Raw genomic sequence first — 20,792 nt, forward strand, 5'->3', positions numbered from 1 at the left:
AATTCTCAGGCACCGATCGATCATTTGTTGGCTTTTCTTTTTTGTCTTGTGATATTCGTTAGCTTTTTTGTGTCAAATCATTCAAAATGGGCATACAGTTCATGAATTTTAGATAAAGGAAAAAATGCTTGTTGGTTCCTATTTGTTACTTTATAACCACCTGTGTTTTATCTTGAATTATTGGGGGGTTTTGTGCTTTTTGGGTTTGCGTCATATTTATTTTTCTATTTGCACCTTTTTAGCTTCCTATCCTATGTTTGTTTTTTACATTTGCCATTGCAGGCAAAGCTGACAACTTCCAGATGTTTTCAGTTGATTAATCGATTGTAACTCTTGGAAAGTTACAAAATATGTCGCAAATATTCTCCAGAGCAGAAGTAGATCCGGATATTTTTTCACCATTTTAAGAAAACTGCAAATGTAAAAGTTGCTGAAAATATCAAAGAGAAGTACAAATAACATTTTTGATTTTGCGTATAATTCATGAACTGCATGATCTACTTTGAAGATTTTGTTGCAAAAGTCCTAGAAAACTAAAAATGACCTAAAAAAAACTGCAAATGATGAAACAGGTCCAATGACTATTTTTCACACTGCTTAAAATTGATGAACCGTTCGCGCAATTTTGAATAATTTGGCACAAAACAACAAATCTGCAATGAATACCACAATACGGAAGATGTGGCTTAAAAAACTTTGGGACTTTTTTAGCTGAAAAAGTCACGTTTCTCATAATGAAACAAACATTTTTGCAAAAATATCCAACGTACATAAAAAGATTCTAGTGGAATACTGAAACAAATTTAGAAACTTTCTCAAAAATCAAGAAAAGATTTAAATAAAAAAAAAATATGGCTATGATTAAAAACCAGTGTGTTTCGATGCTCATCATCCGTGTGATTTTAGCTATTTCTCCTCCCCTCTGCCATTTTTCCTTCTTTTATGTTTTGAAATAAATGTGTTTTTTTTGTATTCCTTCATGGGATTGCTGGATTTTTCCCTCTTTCTGGAAAATCAAAGATGATGAATCAGCAGAAAGTATCTGGAAATCCTAAACTAAAAAAAAAAGGTGAACACATAGAAAAAAAGACTTAAAAAGGACAAACACTTTGAGATCAGATCATCCCGTGGCTGAGAGGCTGAATATTGCTTTGCCACATGCCGTAATTCTATTTTCCTATATGTGCCAATCCTACAGCTGGATTGTATCTCTACGGATCTCATCTCTTTGCTGTTACTATTGGCAAGAGTAGTTATTGCTAAGAATAGGATAATTCTACAAACGTGCTCTTTTATGCATGGAAACGACAGGTTATTCTCAGTTATAGGCTCCAATATATTAGTATCTGGGATAATACATATAAACAAAGAGTCTTGGAAAAATTACCAAAAATCATTGATTGACAGTTTTAATTTATTTATTCATTTGATATTTTTTCTTTCCCTCTCTTTCTCCTCTATTTGGGTGGGGCAGCTTTAAAGGGAGAAGAAAAAAAATACTGTACAGAGGACTATATGGGGCCCATTATACTATATGGTGGACTATGTGATTCCCATAATACTGTATGGAGGACTATGTGGTGCCCATAATACTGTATGGAGGACTATATGGGGCCCATTATACTATATGGTGGACTATGTGATTCCCATAATACTGTATGGAGGACTATGTGGTGCTCATAATACTGTATGGAGGACTATATGGGGCCCATTATACTATATGGTGGACTATGTGATTCCCATAATACTGTATGGAGGACTATGTGGTGCCCATAATACTGTATGGAGGACTATGTGATGCCCATAATACTGTACAGAGGACTATATGGGGCCCGTTATACTATATGGAGGACTATGAGATGCCCATAATACTGTATGGTGGACTATGTGATTCCCATAATACTGTATGGAGGACTATGTGGTGCCCATAATACTGTATGGAGGACTATGTGGTGCCCATAATTCTGTATGGAGGACTATGTGGTGCCCATAATACTGTATGAAGGACTATATGGGGCCCATTATACTATATGGTGGACTATGTGATTTCCATAATACTGTATGGAGGACAATGTGGTGCCCAGAATACTGCATGGAGGACAATGTGGTGCGCATAATACTGTTTGGAGGACTATATAGTGCCTTTAATACTGTATGGAGGACTATGTGGTGGCCATAATACTGTATGGAGGACTATATGGGGCCCATAATACTGTATGGAGGACTATGTGGTGGCCATAATACTGTATGGAGGACTATATGGGGCCCATAATACTGTATAGAGGACTATGTGGTGCCCATAATACTGTACATAGGACTATATAGGATGAAAATGACTTTATAAAGGCTACAAAGTTGTAAGAAATGCTCTTCTGTGACCCCACCCAATAATAAAGTTTTTTTTTTTTTTTGGGGGGGGGGGCTAATAGAACTTCTGCTATGGGGTCTTATGCACACAATGAATGACTGAGGGCTGGATTAGAGAAAACCTTCAGATCTGTATGGCAAAATTGGCTGCAATCCCTACACTGGTCTGTGTTCTACCTTCTTACCAAACTGAATTCTGTGTTACAAAAGTGACAACCTCCTCCAGCTAGTCCTGACCACTTCTGCCTGTCACTGCATGCTGAAAGTTGTAGTTTTACGAGAGTTGAAGAGCAAAAAGTTGGGGTGCACTGCTGTAGAGGGTGGCAGACGGCTGCTCCTAATTGCAGGTGCCTGATGAGATTCATCTTACATATGAGCTGTAATAGGGAGTCAGAATAGCAAAATGTGCATGCACACAGCCGTGGGGACCTTGGGAGAGTTTTCTTTTCCAAGATAAATCTCTTTTGCCCATTGTCCTACGTCAGGTGATTCAGACATAGAAATCACTGCACAGGACAATGGGGTGCTGTCCCTTTAATGGAGCCCCCCGCTGACACCAGCACATCACTCTGCACTGTACATGTTAATACTAATAGCCCAGGTGGATCAGACACCCAATCTCCGCACTCCTGTACCGGCCACATATTGGCTTCTTCTCATCACCTGCTGCAAGTTGCAGAGCCAAGCACATCCAGGAAATCTCGGAAAGTGGCTGCCTGGGCGAGATGTAAGTGGTTTCCAGGAGGAATTTAGAGCTGCTTTCCTCAGGAAGTTGCTGGAGAGTTTCTCTTAACTGTTGATTGAAAGTCATTAAGATTTGGATCTGTCAAGAAATATCAGCAGCAAAGATCAGGCTGAAGGGTGAAATGCTGAGACGTTGGACACGCTGCGCCCTTCCTAAAACCTCAGCGGTGCAAAACCATCTGCAGTGCAGGCGGCTCATAGGAAAATCTCAATCTGACTTCAGGCTCTAATATTTCTCCAAGATTTATAGGTCTTTATTCCAGGCTACAAGCTGTGAATATTCCCCTCTCATTTTAGGAGTCGTTATTAGGAAGTATTAATATTCAGGTCTCCCCAGATGGAGAAACCTCAGTACAATGTGATATGGAAACCATACCTGAGCACTAAGACAGTGAGCCTGGTGCTGGGGTGGTGAGGACCATCGTCCTTCTGCCCAGAACTGGTACCGCACATGCCAGTGAAGTTTCGATGAAGAATGCTCTGAAGGAAGATGCAACAAATTCATCAGGAAGCGTTCACCTCTTAGTGGAGCATCTTTCATCTGCCGGACACTGGAGTCCATTTCTACTGTCAATGCGAGAAGTCTCAGTCCAGAATGAAGCAGGCCAAAGAAAACGTGTGCAACCAAGGAAGGCAAGAGACGCGGAGGACCAGACAGCAAGACAGGTGGGTGGAGAGGTCAGAATTGATTCTTTTTTTTTTTTATACTTATACTATGATCATTATGTTCTGTGTTCCAAACTGTAATAAGGAACATTCAACTCGAAGTTAATAACTTTGATGTAAATCGATTTTCCCAGTAAAATCTGCGTGATTTGACAAATTTGATTCCTGGCGGATTCGTTCATCTCTAATACAAACCATTGGATACAAAGTTACAATTGTTACAATCTATTGGATACAATATCGCTTGACCTTCAGTCAGTCTGACCTTGTTGTAGTCGCATTGTGGTAGATAGGAGTAAACCCAACATTGTAAGTCTGGCCGTCTTCTGACTGTGCTGTCGGGGATTGTTTGAGCCGTAGGTGGGTGAAATGTTGCGTTGTCTCAAAATGATGTGTAACTCAGGAAGTCATATTCAGTATTATCGATGCTTCCTCCTCTTAGTTTCCATTCATCATGAAAACAAAAGGCGCAGTAAATGGTTACATTTGTGGAGCTTCCAAGAAGACAACGGCTTGTTGATGCAGTTCACAGCGTGGGTGGCAGGAAAAGCTCTATTAATGGAGCCATGTCTAACATTAGTCAGAAGTCACAAAAAAAATGAAGGCCTGGTGCCAGTGGGACAGATGCTTTGTAATATCTTTACATTTCCACAACAAACTGAAAATGAAATCCTCTCTGTGCTCCGTGAAGTCTTGCCGCCACCTCCGGATCCTGCAGTAAACCACTAAATCCTGTGAATCATTCTATGTTTAGTCCCTCGAAACGTTCCAGTGACGCAAGGACAAAAAGACGGAGGATGGTGACTAAGCTCCTGTTTGTTTCCCTCCCGATGAGGTTGCTTCTTGGAAGAACGGTGGTGACCCAAGCCGTGGGGCTTGTCCTAACTCACATGGGAAAAACAAAAAATTTATTGAGATATTGTGGAGAAGTAAAAGGACAAGAGGGCAAGAGAAAGAAATGAAAAGAAAGAAGAAGAAAGTAAATGTTACTGTGGATATTTATGTAAGGTAAACTGTTCCTTAGGAAGCCACCATCGGGCAAGAAGGGACAACTGCATTCACTTATGGTGGTCCCAAGACAAAAATCCTTCAACTGCTCGAAAATGGTCATATTGGGTCAAGATTGGGTCATATAGGATGCCCATTTGTCCCCCATGTTGGCAGTAGACACTTCCTGATGTGCTGGGCTCACCTCATCAGGTTCCTCCTGGAATTTTAGAGGATCACTAAGCGCAATCATTTGTTCCCTGTCAAAGAGATAGAAGCTGTAAGAGACAGACATCTGAATACGGAGACAAGATTGCTCAAAAATGTGTATAAAATGTTGAATATTAAAGCTGGAGTTTAGATCTTTGTACAGCTTTTACCTTATTTTATAGAAGGTTTACGTGTAAAGTGTCCACATTGGTTCCAGTGGAGAATACAGTGCATCGTGGACAGGACACTTCATACAGACGCTTATTAGGTGCTGCCTTCTCTGCAAATATGGACCCATAAAAAAGATTCATAAAAAGTTTGTTGTGTTTTTTTTCATCACTGGTCAGAGATACATTTTGACCAACGTTTTCTAATCATTTTGTTACAAATATCTTTATAAACGATATCAAAAAAGTTCAAAAGGATGAAGTGTTGGCTTGTAATGGTGAAGACGTTATTTTAATAATATTGGTTAAGTAGGTTTCATATAGAATAGATTTGCTGGAGGAACGCACTTGTTAATAATTTTGGTGCAGGTGACTCAAAGTATCTCATTCATTTACTATTTTGTTATTTATATTTTTATTCATTTTTGTTTGTTTCTTTCAGGTCCGGTTCACAGCGTATTTTGAGCACATTTTGAGATGCTTGTATTGTTAAAAATATATTCTGCAAGTCAGGGGCGGACATATCATTGGTGCAGCCGCACAGGGGCCCAAGAGGTAAAGGGGCCACTGACACCTCTAAAGCTGGTGGGATTGTGCATTGTGAGGAGTTATTGGGCTCCAAAGGGGCCATTTATTGTTTTTGCACAGGGGCCTCGTCTGTCAGTGTGCGCCAGTGCTGCAAGTAATGCAAGGATGACAACTACGGTCTATATCTGCTAAGAATGTAAGAATGGTGGATCCTACGCGGCCTAAACAAGAAGCATCAAAACAATAGAATATTTGATTACTTGAGTGAAATTAAAGATAATTAAGATTTTAATTCTCCGTTGTGTTAATAAAGATGTTTTACCACGACTTATGTGTATTCCCTATCCACAGCCTAGAGAATAAATGTCTCATCATCATCACTGGGGTTCACTGTTCAAGGACTCCCAAAGATCCCTAAAAAGAGGGAGTCAAGACCCCATGGTTCTTAGCTCTGGGCATAAATCAATAGGGCGCGATGGTCGTACACGCACAACGCGGCTCCATTCATTATCTGCGGGAGACGGCCGAGTCCAGCGCTCCTGTCTCCAATAATCCCGGAATGTCGCTCACAAATACTTTATTGCAGACACTATTTCTCCTAAGACGGGAAACGGCAGAGCAGAAGCAAACACACAATCCAAATAGACGAGACAAATTAATAAGATAAAACAAATCTCCTGAGAGAATGTAGTCTAAACCCCGGCCATCCTTGAGAAAATTAAAATAACGGAGGTCACAGAGCAGAAGAGCGAAACAGTCTGGTAATGGCCCAACAATCCTGTGCGGGATAAACAGCCGGAATAAGGAAACATTGTATAAAGTCAGGAGGACGAGGGAAGATCTGCAGAAGCATTGCTGCAACATCAGTGCACGTACCACTGTGCCATGGAGAAAAGGAAGCCCAGGTTATACCAGCAAGAACTACATCGCTATGTAGAAGAATGTACCGCATATGTTATACCAGTAAATACCTGCCCTGGTTATACCAGCTGTACATATGTAATTATATACAGGAGATGCCCAGGTTATACCGGCTGTACACATATAATTATATACAGGAGATACCCAGGTTATACTGGCTGTACATATATAATTATATACAGGAGATGCCCAGGTTATACAGCTGTACATATATAATTATAAACAGGAGATACCCAGGTTATATCAGCTGTACATATATAATTATATACAGGAGATGCCCAGGTTATACCAGCTGTACATATATAATTATATACAGGAGATGCCCAGGTTATACCGGCTGTACATATATAATTATATAGAGGAGATACCCAGGTTATATCAGCTGTACATATATAATTATATACAGGAGATGCCCAGGTTATACCAGCTGTACATATATAATTATATACAGGAGATGCCCAGGTTATACCGGCTGTACATATATAATTATATACAGGAGATACCCAGGTTATATCAGCTGTACATATATAATTATATACAGGAGATGCCCAGGTTATACCAGCTGTACATATATAATTATATACAGGAGATGCCCAGGTTATACCGGCTGTACATATATAATTATATAGAGGAGATACCCAGGTTATATCAGCTGTACATATATAATTATATACAGGAGATGCCCAGGTTATACCAGCTGTACATATATAATTATAGACAGGAGATGCCCAGGTAATACCGGCTGTACATATATAATTATATACAGGAGATACCCAGGTTATATCAGCTGTACATATATAATTATATACAGGAGATGCCCAGGTTATATCAGCTGTACATATATAATTATATACAGGAGATGCCCAGGTTATACCGGCTGTACATATATAATTATATACAGGAGATGCCCAGGTTATACCGGCTGTACATATATAATTATATACAGGAGATGTCCAGGTTATACCAGCTGTACATATATAATTATATACAGGAGATGCCCAGATTATACCAGCTGTACATATATAATTATATACAGGAGATACCCAGGTTATACCAGCTGTACATATATAATTATATACAGGAGATGCCCAGGTAATACCGGCTGTACATATATAATTATATACAGGAGATACCCAGGTTATACCAGCTGTACATATATAATTATATACAGAAGATACCCAGGTTATATCAGCTGTACATATATAATTATATACCGGAGATGCCCAGGTTATACCAGCTGTACATATATAATTATATACAGGAGATGCCCAGGTTATACCAGCTGTACATATATAATTATATACAGGAGATGCCCAGGTTATACCAGCAGTACATATATAATTATATACAGGAGATGCCCAGGTTATACCGGCTGTACATATATAATTATATAGAGGAGATACCCAGGTTATACCGGCTGTACATATATAATTATATACACAAGATGCTCAGGTTATACCAGCTGTACATATATAATTATATACAGGAGATGCCCAGGTTATACCAGCTGTACATATATAATTATATACAGGAGATGCCCAGGTTATACCAGCTGTACATATATAATTATATACAGGAGATGCCCAGGTTATACCAGTTGTACATATATAATTATATACAGGAGATGCCCAGGTTATACCAGTTGTACATATATAATTATATACAGGAGATGCCCAGGTTATACCAGCAGTACATATATAATTATATACACAAGATGCTCATGTTATATCTGCCTGGAACCAAATGGAATATTTTGGGGTTTAGGGTTCACGTGCCTTTCCCCATAGCCCAAAAAATAAATATACAGTTCATGTAAGGACATCCCATAATAGGGTCAGCCCTATTTATACTTGTATCTCATGTTTCCTGAACGAGCCGTGTCCTCAGACGGGACCATAGGGGCCGTGAGATGTGGTTGTGTCTGCTGCGCTCATATGACCGAGTGCTACAGTTACAAGGCCACCTCCATGGATCACCGCAGGCTGCCGAGAGACAAGAACACTTTTATGAGACCATAATATATTTTTTAATGTACAATTTAACAATCCAAGGACGCAGACACGACTTTAAATAGAACAGGAATTCGGAGGAGTACATGAAGAGTGAATGTGGAACTTTTTTTCGTCCGGGAACCTTGAAGGATTCAATGAGAATTAGAGACGCGGGGAGTGGTGGGAAGACGAAGGCAGAAGTCGTCTCATACAGAAATAAAACTGTAACAGAATTATACAGCGACGAACAATAAACAAAAACAAAGCAGCCAAGAGCTTCCGAGAAAACCCGAACAATGAAAACATCCCAAATGATGCAATGCGACAAGCACTATACCAAGAATATCTTTACCCAAGCATCTGTTCAAGAGAATGTGCTGTCGACTTATCCATTATCAGAGTTCTAACTGGGAGTGATACACTATCCACCTATATGAATGAAGTTTGCAGGTGCCGTCAAAGTCAACAATCTGAAATTCGATTTGCACAAATCGCCCAAAAATGCCTACCGCCATTTTACACATTGCAGAAAACCACATCAATCACAGAAAGCTGACAATACAGCAGCTTCCCCATAATGCCTGTCATCTGTCATATCACATGGTATAGTCCAGCCAATCGGGAGAATTATAAGAGCCTCTATAAAAGCCAAGGCAGGGAATGCAGCTGATTCAGAACAGCGAGAGGACATCAGAGCTCAGCAATAGAAATAGGAAAGAAAGCCGCAAAACTCTGAAGAAATACTGTAGAGAGTAAAATGTTCTACAACCGCTGCACTGAGGATGCTGAGAGTAGTAGTCTGCAAATAATAGAAGTTCAATTGATGGAGAGAGAGATAGGAGAGGAGTCGGACTAGACTGAGTGTGACTGATCAGTGATATGGTGTAGCTCGTATCTCTCTGGCTTCATTTTTGTCTTCATACTTAATGCAACTTAAAGCAGAAGCAAGACAGCACCATAGTTTTTGCAGAAAATACAAAAGTCCCAAGTGTCTGCACTGAGATTCTTCATTTTCTATGCAATTCTTTGGAAAAGGGACGAATAAGGGATTTAAAAAAATACAAAATAAATTTCTTCAGAATCCAGATACTGACCTGCAACTGTTTACATCACAAAGTGTCTGTATCACAAGCAATTGGGGTTTTTTTTGCATATCTGTTTTACTAGTCAAATTCTACACACCAATACGTCGCCATGTGTCAGCTACTGACTTTTTGGCCTTGTACCTACCGAGCATGTCTTATGACATTTTTGGGAAGAGATTTGAATTTTGTTAAAAAAAAGAAAACCTGAAAAAAATGGAGTCATGTCACAGTGCATGTCTTTTTTTTTGCACTTCTGTTTTACTATTCTGATTTGATAACCATACACGCTATTCCTATACTGCATTCAGCTGCCACATTTTGCTTTCCGTACATGGCCGTACAATGCATTTATTGTTACATCCTTTCTGGAAAGGGTGAAATAATTTTGGTTGAAGAGATTTTTAAAAGTTAATTGTACAAAATGTATGGTAAAAAGTGTCAGTTCATGGTGGCATATAAAAGAAAAAGAAAAAACAGCCAAAATTCTACCAAGCACAGGTTATAATTGGTCTTCTTTGCCTCTGCTAATTATAGTAGTGGGGAGGAAGAAGAGGGCGCAATGGAAGACGTGGCATATCAGTTGTCTCAGCCACGCAGGACAATGTTACCACTGATAGCGACACTGTCAGTTTGAGTCAGTGTTCTGTAAATAATGGTCTGCCTGATCAACAACAGCTAAGAGTTATAAGTTTTGAAATTATTTTTTTTATTTTATTTAAAAAACATGAAAAGTTTGTATCTGAGTAGTTATATACTTTATATAGGGAACAGTATTATAGTAGTTACACTGACGAGCAAAAGGGTAACAATGTTTTGACCTTTTGACTTTCAGGCTCCATATCCCACCATCCTCTACTGATTCCAATGTCAGACTACCGCCATTTTATAGATACTCATCTCGGCTATCTCATACATTGATTGACTTGCAACTATTTAGCATATGGTTAGTTATGCAGATTCTTGTCACTACATTGAAATCTACACTTTCATTTTTATTATTTTGTTATTATTTTGTAAATTCAATTTTGTCTTTCACCACGGCCTGAATCCTTCTGGGCTGCTCTTGATCAGATTCAAGCATGTCTCGTCTGAAATCTGATCCCAGGTCACTTCTACACGCTCCCTATGTTGGTGCATACTGGTCGACTCACATGGGTCTGTATACAGCTATTATAGTAGTTATATTCTTGTACATAGGAGCAGTATTATAGCAGTTATATTCCTGTACATAGGAGCAGTATCATAGTAGTTATATTCTTGTACATAGGAGCAGTATTATAGTAGTTATAGTCTTGTACATAGGGGCAGTATTATAGTAGTTATATTCTTGTATATAGGGGCAGTATTATAGTAGTTATATTCTTGTACATAGGAGCAGTATTATAGTAGTTATATTCTTGTACATAGGAGCAGTATTATAGTAGTTATATTCTTGTACATAGGAGCAGTATTATAGTAGTTATATTCTTGTACATAGGGGCAGTATTATAGTAGTTATATTCTTGTACATAGGAGCAGTATTATAGTAGTTATATTCTTGTACATAGGGAGCAGTATTATAGTAGTTATATTCTTGTACATAGGGGCAGTATTATAGTAGTTATATTCTTGTACATAGGAGCAGTATTATAGTAGTTATATTCTTGTATATAGGAGCAGTATTATAGTAGTTATATTCTTGTACATAGGAGCAGTATTATAGTAGTTATATTCTTGTACATAGGGGCAGTATTATAGTAGTTATATTCTTGTACATAGGGGCAGTATTATAGTAGTTATATTCTTGTACATAGGAGCAGTATTATAGTAGTTATATTCTTGTACATAGGGGGCAGTATTATAGTAGCTATATTCTTGTACATAGGGGCAGTATTATAGTAGTTATATTCTTGTACATGGGGAGCAGTATTACAGTAGTTATATTCTTGTACATAGGGGCAGTATTATAGTAGTTATATTCTTGTACATAGGAGCAGTATTATAGTAGTTATATTCTTGTACATAGGGAGCAGTATTATAGTAGTTATATTCTTGTACATAGGGGCAGTATTATAGTAGTTATATTCTTGTACATAGGAGCAGTATTATAGTAGTTATATTCTTGTATATAGGAGCAGTATTATAGTAGTTATATTCTTGTACATAGGGGCAGTATTATAGTAGTTATATTCTTGTACATAGGAGCAGTATTATAGCAGTTATATTCTTGTATATAGGAGCAGTATTATAGTAGTTATATTCTTGTACATAGGAGCAGTATTATAGTAGTTATATTCTTGTACATAGGGGCAGTATTATAGCAGTTATATTCTTGTACATAGGGGCAGTATTATAGTAGTTATATTCTTGTACATAGGAGCAGTATTATAGCAGTTATATTCTTGTATATAGGAGCAGTATTATAGTAGTTATATTCTTGTACATAGGAGCAGTATTATAGTAGTTATATTCTTGTACATAGGGGCAGTATTATAGCAGTTATATTCTTGTACATAGGGGCAGTATTATAGTAGTTATATTCTTGTACGTAGGAGCAGTATTATAGCAGTTATATTCTTGTACATAGGGGCAGTATTATAGTAGTTATATTCTTGTACATAGGAGCAGTATTATAGTAATTATATTATTGTACATAGGAGCAGTATTATAGTAGTTATATTCTTGTACATAGGGGCAGTATTATAGTAGTTATATTCTTGTACATAGGGGGCAGTATTATAGTAGTTATATTCTTGTACATAGGGGCAGTATTATAGTAGTTATATTCTTGTATATAGGGGCAGTATTGTAGTAGTTATATTCTTGTACATAGGGGGCAGTATTATAGTAGTTATATTCTTGTACATAGGAGCAGTATTATAGTAGTTATATTCTTGTACATAGGAGCAGTATTATAGTAATTATATTATTGTACATAGGAGCAGTATTATAGTAGTTATATTCTTGTACATAGGGGCAGTATTATAGTAGTTATATTCTTGTACATAGGGGGCAGTATTATAGTAGTTATGTTCTTGTATATAGGAGCAGTATTATAGTAGTTATATTCTTGTACATAGGGGCAGTATTGTAGTAGTTATATTCTTGCACATGGGGCAGATTTTATTTCGGGAAATGTTGGATAGAGCTGAAAAAAGAGAAAAAATAAAACAAATGTCACTGCACTATTGCCAGATATCCTGGTGTTAGAGGCTCATTCACTATCCCTAAAGCTAGGGGCGCTTAGCTATCTTTGCTCCCCGGATTACTTCTAATGGTGAAGATGTGGGGGCCACGTACCTTGCAGAGCTCCTAAATCAGCCCTTATCTGTCTCCCTCCCACACACAGGGATGTGTGGAGTAGCAATGTAAAAGTATACACAAACCAGACTAACAAGGGAGGACTTACAGCGATAAATGAAAATACCAACCATACAAATATGCACGCACAAATAACAGCGTTCAATACTGGGAAATAAATGTAGGAAAACCAAATAGGATAGGATGATGATATGCACACAGACAAATCAACAAGCAACAGTCTTCTGAACAACACTCCAAACACCTCTCAAACAACCAACACCTCCAACTCTAGAACCAGGCAGTATAAAACTAACACTGGCAATCCCTGGCCAGTATATATAGCAGACGGGAGTGGCCAACACTGAACAGCTGAGAGATCAAAGCAGGAAAGCTCCAAGAGCTTCAACTGAACAGATTAACCCCTACACTGCTAGCACAAACCTACACTGTTTGATGTGATGGTGAAGTGTTTCTAATCAGTGCAGGAGTCAGAGAACACAGACACCGCGGTCTTCTGGCCCCTCTCTGTCATGGTAAACCCGTGACAACAAACTTCCCCAGTGACCAGTGATGGTTTTTATTTATACAATTTTGTGTAACTTAGAATAATCTTGCTACAGATTTCCACTGCAAACTATGACATCACAACCTGTTGTTCGCATGTGTTCATCTGCTGATGTTTGCTGTCCAGTAAGTTTGTGAACCTCGATGAGATTTCCTCCAAAGCAACATAGAATGCATTTTTGCCGGACTTGTATAAAGTCTGTTTTATGAACTATTAATATGCAAACTCTGGAATAAGCGAGTTGAGGGCAACCTGAGTCTTGAGCCAGCAATGCTGGAAAACGGCATAATTCGCATGCCACGCAATCTTCTGTGCGGTTCGTTTTAAAATTCCGACCATAAAAGTAACGGCAGAAGTCTGACATAACAGACAAGTTCATATAAACTTTGCCTAGGAAGCGTGCATTCCAGCTGTAGAAATAGTTCATCACCAGCTCTGTTTGCATTCACTGGTAAAACAGGCAGAAAGTTAAAAATATACCCTACTTCCCATCGGGCAGACGCGGTGCTCATGAATGATGACTTTGTGCTAGAAAATAATTCCAAAACCTGAAAAGAAATATGTGAATGATACAATGATGTTTTTTTCGCTTCCAGATAAGGAACAGGAAAGTCAAGTGTTCTGTGACATGGACGCGTGCACCTAGGTGGTAGCCATCATGACGGCATCGGTGCCTATGGGGAGCGCTGACTGAGGCTTCCTCCAAACCCAATGGTGTCAACATACACCACAGGTGGTCTCTCCTTGTATCTGGAGCCCCCCGAACAATTCTATGAGAGCTAGCAAGCATCGGGTAAAATAATAATGACAATATGTAAGAAAGGGGCAAGAAATAACCCAATAGACCCTTTGTCCCACATTCGTGGCCATATTATGGTTACTTTGTATGGAGCCATGACTGCAGAGGTGCACGGGTTCTTATAATACCAGAGTTCCAGCTTCTTTGTGGCAGAGAAGCATTTTTTGAAACCTTTGGTAACAGAATACAGATGTTTCTACTGCTCCCATTGCTAAATTCCTGGGCGGAGTATATGGCACCAAAGATAATGAGCAAGTCATATTGCAGCCACTTGCTAATTATCATGTTATTGATCCCCTACTAATCATGAATGAATCCACTTTTTTCTCTTCTAATTGTATCTTCTATTTTGTCTATAAGATTTACGTCATTGTGGATCATCAGGTAGTTATATTGTAGGTATTGCACCAGACTACTGGAGCGGAAGATTTTTGGTGCTGAGCTAAAAAAATGTTGCTGCTAATGTCAGCAAGCAAAAAAAAAAAAGTAAAATCTTGGCAACTAATGTATATATATATTCCTAAATCTCCCTTCTAAGATTAGCAGCAGTTGCATTGCCAAGTCTTGCAGAACTATGGGTGTTTATTGCCTGAGATACAAACACATTGGGCGAGGGGAGCGGCTCGTCGTGATTCCTGGTGGAGCTGGAACCCGCGAGCAAAGCGGCTGGGCTCTCTGGACTCGCCATGGAAATTGATCCGGGGGGTTTCCACTTTGTCCCTGACAGGTTATAGGTCTTGCTAATTTTGTGTTTCATTTGATTGATGGGTCGCAAAGAATCTCATTAAGCCGACAGCATCGGTTGACATTTGCACTAGATTGTAGCGAGCTGCTAAGAAGCGCGTCAGATATCGGTTACGCTGCCCCAGCATGGCATGTCTGCTCAATTATTGAGGGCTTTAGTCAGGACCCTGCTGCTTAATGAACCCGGTGTCACCAGCCGATGCCAGAAGTCAGCGTTTTACGTTACACCCCTTACCTGCAAAATTACTGGTCCAAACTCCAATCCACTGAGGTTACATGATACCCACCCTAGGTGCATGTGTCATGAGTGGAAACTATGCAGCCACATTTATTATTGAGGCTGAAGTTACTTTGTGGATGTTAAACAATACTTAGCACATAGTTCCATGTGTATAGATACTGCGACCATTTGCTGCATACTACAGAGCTATAGTTTAGCTATTTATTGCATTAAAAAATAGCAGAGACCTTTGAGACCCGGTGCACATACTGTAATGATTGGATTCCTAATTTATCTTTATAGCAACTTGAGCTTCATTTTTTTTTCTGATACAAAGCTCCAAATCTTCTGCGTGACACACGATTCCAGGTTTTAGAATTGTGCATGTCTGCTGTCACCACTAGAGGGAGCTCACTGCTTTCTGAGTTTAATATACAGTAAGCTCCCTCTAGTGGTGGCTGAGAGCGAGAGGCGGCCATATTATTAAAGTGGCGGTCCAACTGTCTCTCTGGAGTACCAACACTGTGAAACAATGATACTAAGGGAAGCGAGACAAGGGCACAATGATGCTTGGAGCATGAAGACTTTATCACAAAATGAAAATACCTAGTAATAACTACAAATAAAGAATCAGGACAATGGAATAAGGGTATTGTAAAGTCTGAACCGTAGGACAATGAGGTGTGGAGGATCAAGACAATGACACTTGGATGTTTGTGGACACTTCAGTATTATCCATATTTTTGCATAAATTTGACCTAAAATGTCATCAAATTTTCATAGTAGATAGAGAGAATCTAATCCTTCAAAAATATTAGACATTTTTAGGGGGCATATGATCCAATATAACATGTATGTAAGTGGAAAAAGTATGTGACCCTTTAAGATTATCTGATAATTTGGAGCAGAATTTAGGATCTGATGTTTCCAATCAATGGGATGACAATCGGGTGTGAGTGGGTGACCTGTTTTATTTAAAGAACAAGAATCTATCAAAGTCTAATGTTTACCACACATTGTAGAAGTGTCTCATGGCCAGAACAAAGGAGACTTCCGAGGAGCTCAGGAGAAGAGTTGTTGGTACTTATCAGGCTGGAAGACGTTACATAACCATCTCTGTAGAATTATGACTCCATAACATTTGTACAACTGTGGGAACTGCACGGCCATTATTACCCTCCCCAGTAGTGGCCGACCATCAAAGATCACTCCAAAACCAAGGCATATATTAGTTTGTGATGTCACAAAGGAACCCAAGGTATTCTCTAAGTAACTAAAGGCCTCTCTTATATTCGCTAATGTTAATATTCATGAGTCTATCAGTAGGACATTGTACAACCAGAGTGTGCATGTCAGGATTGCAAGGAGAAACCCCACATTGATGGAACAATCAATTCTGAATTATGCCAGCACGTTCTAAAAAGAATTGTTCCGACATCTGCCTATGAGCTGAAACTTGGACCCAGATAATGTGGGTCATACAGGAAGACGACCAAATGACCAAGAGCCACAAGTCGTTCTACAAAAGAGTAGTTACAGAAGAATTAAGGTAAAGTGTTGGAATGGCCGAGTCACAGTCCTGACCTTAATACCATAGAAATGTGGAAGGAGAGAGAAAACCACCAATATAGCAGAGGTGAAGCGGTTTTGTAGGAACAAGGGGCTAAAATTCCCCGAACCCGAAGTGCAGGACCAATCAGCAATTACCGGGGCTGTTTAGGTGCAGTATTTGCAGCACAGGCGGTCACACCAGATACTGAGAGTAAAGGGTTCACATACTGTTACCACTCATAGACATGTGTTATTGGATTATTTTCCTCAATTACAAAAATCTAATATTTTTCATTTGTTTGATTTGTTTCTTTATTTATTGTTAGGACTTGTGTGAAAGTTCCAGGTCAAATTAATGCAGAAATGTGGAAAATTCTAAAGGCTTCAGAAACGTTTAAGCACCATTGCTTACAAAGTTTGTGAACTGATGACACTTGGAAACTTAGGACAGAGACAGATGCACTCATATTATGAGTCCAAACTAAATCCTAAACTCTCCAAAACAGATAATTAAATAACTAGCATTAGGTCACACAGAATAAAAAAGATTGTAAAAATAACCTGCCCTGCAGCCGCAACAGGGATGACTCCAACTGCGACAATTACAAAGTAACGATCCAAGAGGAAAAGCATTTTTTTTCTAAAGTGTTTATTGCTGGTGGTGCCAGAACTGTATTGTGTTTCCAGAGACCCAGCTGTGATGTCCATGAAAGACTCATCAGATGTGGGAAAGATGGAAATGGCAGAAACTTCGTCATCTCAACTTGTCGAAGACTGAAGAAAAACTTACAACAACAATGAATGAGATAATTCTCTGCATATTCCGGGCGTATTAGATGTGAGGGCAGAGAACTAACAGATATTCTTGTAACACCGGTGACCGACTCTTCGGACGACCCTGGGATCTTACACTCGGTCGATTGCATGTAACGTTTTGCAGATTTTACCGCGCTCCTGGAATAAGTATATTTCCATAACTCTTCAATGCCAAAAACTCCAATTCAGCAAACATTTTACCAAGAATTCTGGCACAAAAAAGCTGCTTTAAGTTATGCAAAACTGTGCAATTTTAAGCCTTCTTTGTTTTTTTTTTTAAAGTTGTCAGAGCTTAACTGGGAGTAGACATGGCCGAGCGGGGGCCAAAACATGAATAATAAATTGTGCCGAACAAGCGGCACAGATTGCGACAAAACTGAACTCCAGTCTCATGAGCACAACTCTTACTAACATCTTACTCCAGTGCAAGACTGGAGTGCAAGCATCAAATCGGAAGAATTGGGCAAAAAGTGTAAAGAAACTTGCAGTTTTTGATTCCCACCTGTCGGCTGCCATCTATCCGCTTCTCACCAGTCACTACATAGTAGGTACAAGATAATAGGTTATTATGAATAATCTCGGTTCTCTTCATTTATAAGGTCCGTTCCCACCCTCCATTTATTTACAAGGGTCTAAGAGGCTGAGAAACATCATATTTTAGTGCCTTATTTCTCTCCTAATGTAACCCACTAATGGCCAGAACACGGGCCTCGTCCACTAGACTAGCACCTATGAAAATGATAAAAATGATCCGATCCAGTGTCGTAAGCAGGGATGGGAATCAACTTAAAAGAGATCTTGTTTTCCTTAATCAGCTATTTAAATGTATTCCTATTTAATGGAGAAAAAAAAATCATTTCAGAATTAAATAAATAATGTTACTTTTGCTTTGGATTTATTGTAGAATGTCCAGTGGTGGAAGGAATTCATTTCTCATACTATAAACAAAAAAAAGTCAAATATAGCTTGAATACTTGATAAGGCAATGATAACCACCTGCATGCTGTTCCTTGGGATCCGCCTGCATGTGTTTGGGAGGTGAAGCCGCTAATCCATGTACTGATCTGCAAGATAAGCGTCTATTTTAATATCACTTTTTATGGAATTCAGCCCAGAATTCAGCAAATCAGTGGAGAAGAAGAAGCCGGAAGAGGACTTCAGCGTACAGATAATTATTGTGTAGTAATATATTACCAGGATGCTGGACTAAAGCGAATGGACCCAGAGAAATGTGCACCCATAATACTGACAAGGAGAAAGAAGTGGCAGAAGGTCAATCAGTGAAACACAGAAATAACCTGAAACCTTTCATGTAGGCAACAATGTTACAACCTACATCTTCTATAATATTAGTATTGTGCACAAGAATATACTGTAACTACTATAATACTGCCCCTATGTACAAGAATATAACTACTATAATACTGCCCCTATGTACAATAATATAACTACTATAATACTGCCCCTATGTGCAAGAATATAACTACTATAATACTGCCCCTATGTGCAAGAATATAACTACTATAATACTGCTCCTATGTACAAGAATATAACTACTATAATACTGCCGCTATGTACAAGAATATAACTACTATAATACTGCCCCTATGTACAAGAATATAACTACTATAATACTGCCCCTATGTGCAAGAATATAACTACTATAATACTGCCCCTATGTGCAAGAATATAACTACTATAATACTGCTCCTATGTACAAGAATATAACTACTATAATACTGCCCCTATGTACAAGAATATAACTACTATAATACTGCTCCTATGTACAAGAATATAACTACTATAATACTGCTCCTATGTACAAGAATATAACTACTATAATACTGCTCCTATGTACAAGAATATAACTACTATAATACTGCTCCTATGTACAAGAATATAACTACTATAATACTGCCGCTATGTACAAGAATATAACTACTATAATACTGCCCCTATGTACAAGAATATAACTACTATAATACTGCCCCTATATACAGGAATATTACTATAATACTGCCCCTATGTACAAGAATATAGCTACTATAATACTGCCCCTATATACAAGAATATAACTACTATAATACTGCTCCCATGTACAAGAAAATAACTATTATAATACTGCCCCTATGTACAAGAAAATAACTACTATAATACTGCCCCTATGTACAAGACTATAACTACTATAACACTGCCCCTATGTACAAGAATATAACTACTATAATACTGCTCCTATGTACAAGAATATAACTAATATAATACTGCTCCTATGTACAAGAATATAACTACTATAATACTGCTCTTATGTACAAGAATATATCTACTATAATACCGCTCCTATGTACAAGAATATAACTACTATAATACTGCTCCTATGTACAAGAATATAACTACTATAATACTGCCCCTATGTACAAGAATATAACTACTATAATACTGTTCCTATATGCAAGAATATAACTACTATAATACTGCTCCTATGTACAAGAATATAACTACTATAATACTGCCCCTATGTACTAGAATATAACTACTATAATACTGCCCCTATGTACAAGAATATAACTACTATAATACTGCCCCTATGTACTAGAATATAACTACTATAATACTGCTCCTATATACAAGAATATAACTGCTATAATACTGCCCCCTATGTACAAGAATATAACTACTATAATACTGCCCTTATGTACAAGAAAATAACTACTATAATACTGCTCCCTATGTACAAGAATATAACTACTATAATACTGCTCCTATGTACAAGAATATAACTACTATAATACTGCTCCTATGTACAAGAAAATAACTACTATAATACTGCTCCTATGTACAAGAATATAACTACTATAATACTGCCCCTATGTACAGGAATATAACTACTATAATACTGCCCCTATGTACAAGAATATAACTACTATAATACTGCCCCTATGTACAAGAATATAACTACTATAATACTGCCCCTACGTACAAGAATATAACTACTATAATACTGCCCCTATGTACAATAATATAACTACTATAATACTGCTCCTATGTACAAGAATATAACTACTATAATACTGCCCCTACGTACAAGAATATAACTACTATAATACTGCTCCTATGTACAGGAATATAACTACTATAATACTGCTCCTATG

General features: G+C 38.2%; 1 long non-coding RNA gene across 1 annotated transcript in view; it reads right to left on the reverse strand.

The window, feature by feature from the left end:
- Positions 1-16,466, reverse strand: part of LOC143786044 (uncharacterized) — a 54,073-nt gene extending 37,607 nt beyond the window's left edge. The window contains exon 1 of the long non-coding RNA XR_013218221.1: positions 16,287-16,466. This is a non-coding gene — a long non-coding RNA (uncharacterized LOC143786044). The remainder of the gene's footprint in view (positions 1-16,286) is intronic.
- Positions 16,467-20,792: the final 4,326 nt, after the last annotated feature.

The sequence above is a fragment of the Ranitomeya variabilis genome, chromosome 7 (assembly GCF_051348905.1).
Source record: "Ranitomeya variabilis isolate aRanVar5 chromosome 7, aRanVar5.hap1, whole genome shotgun sequence".
Taxonomy (NCBI): domain Eukaryota; kingdom Metazoa; phylum Chordata; class Amphibia; order Anura; family Dendrobatidae; genus Ranitomeya; species Ranitomeya variabilis.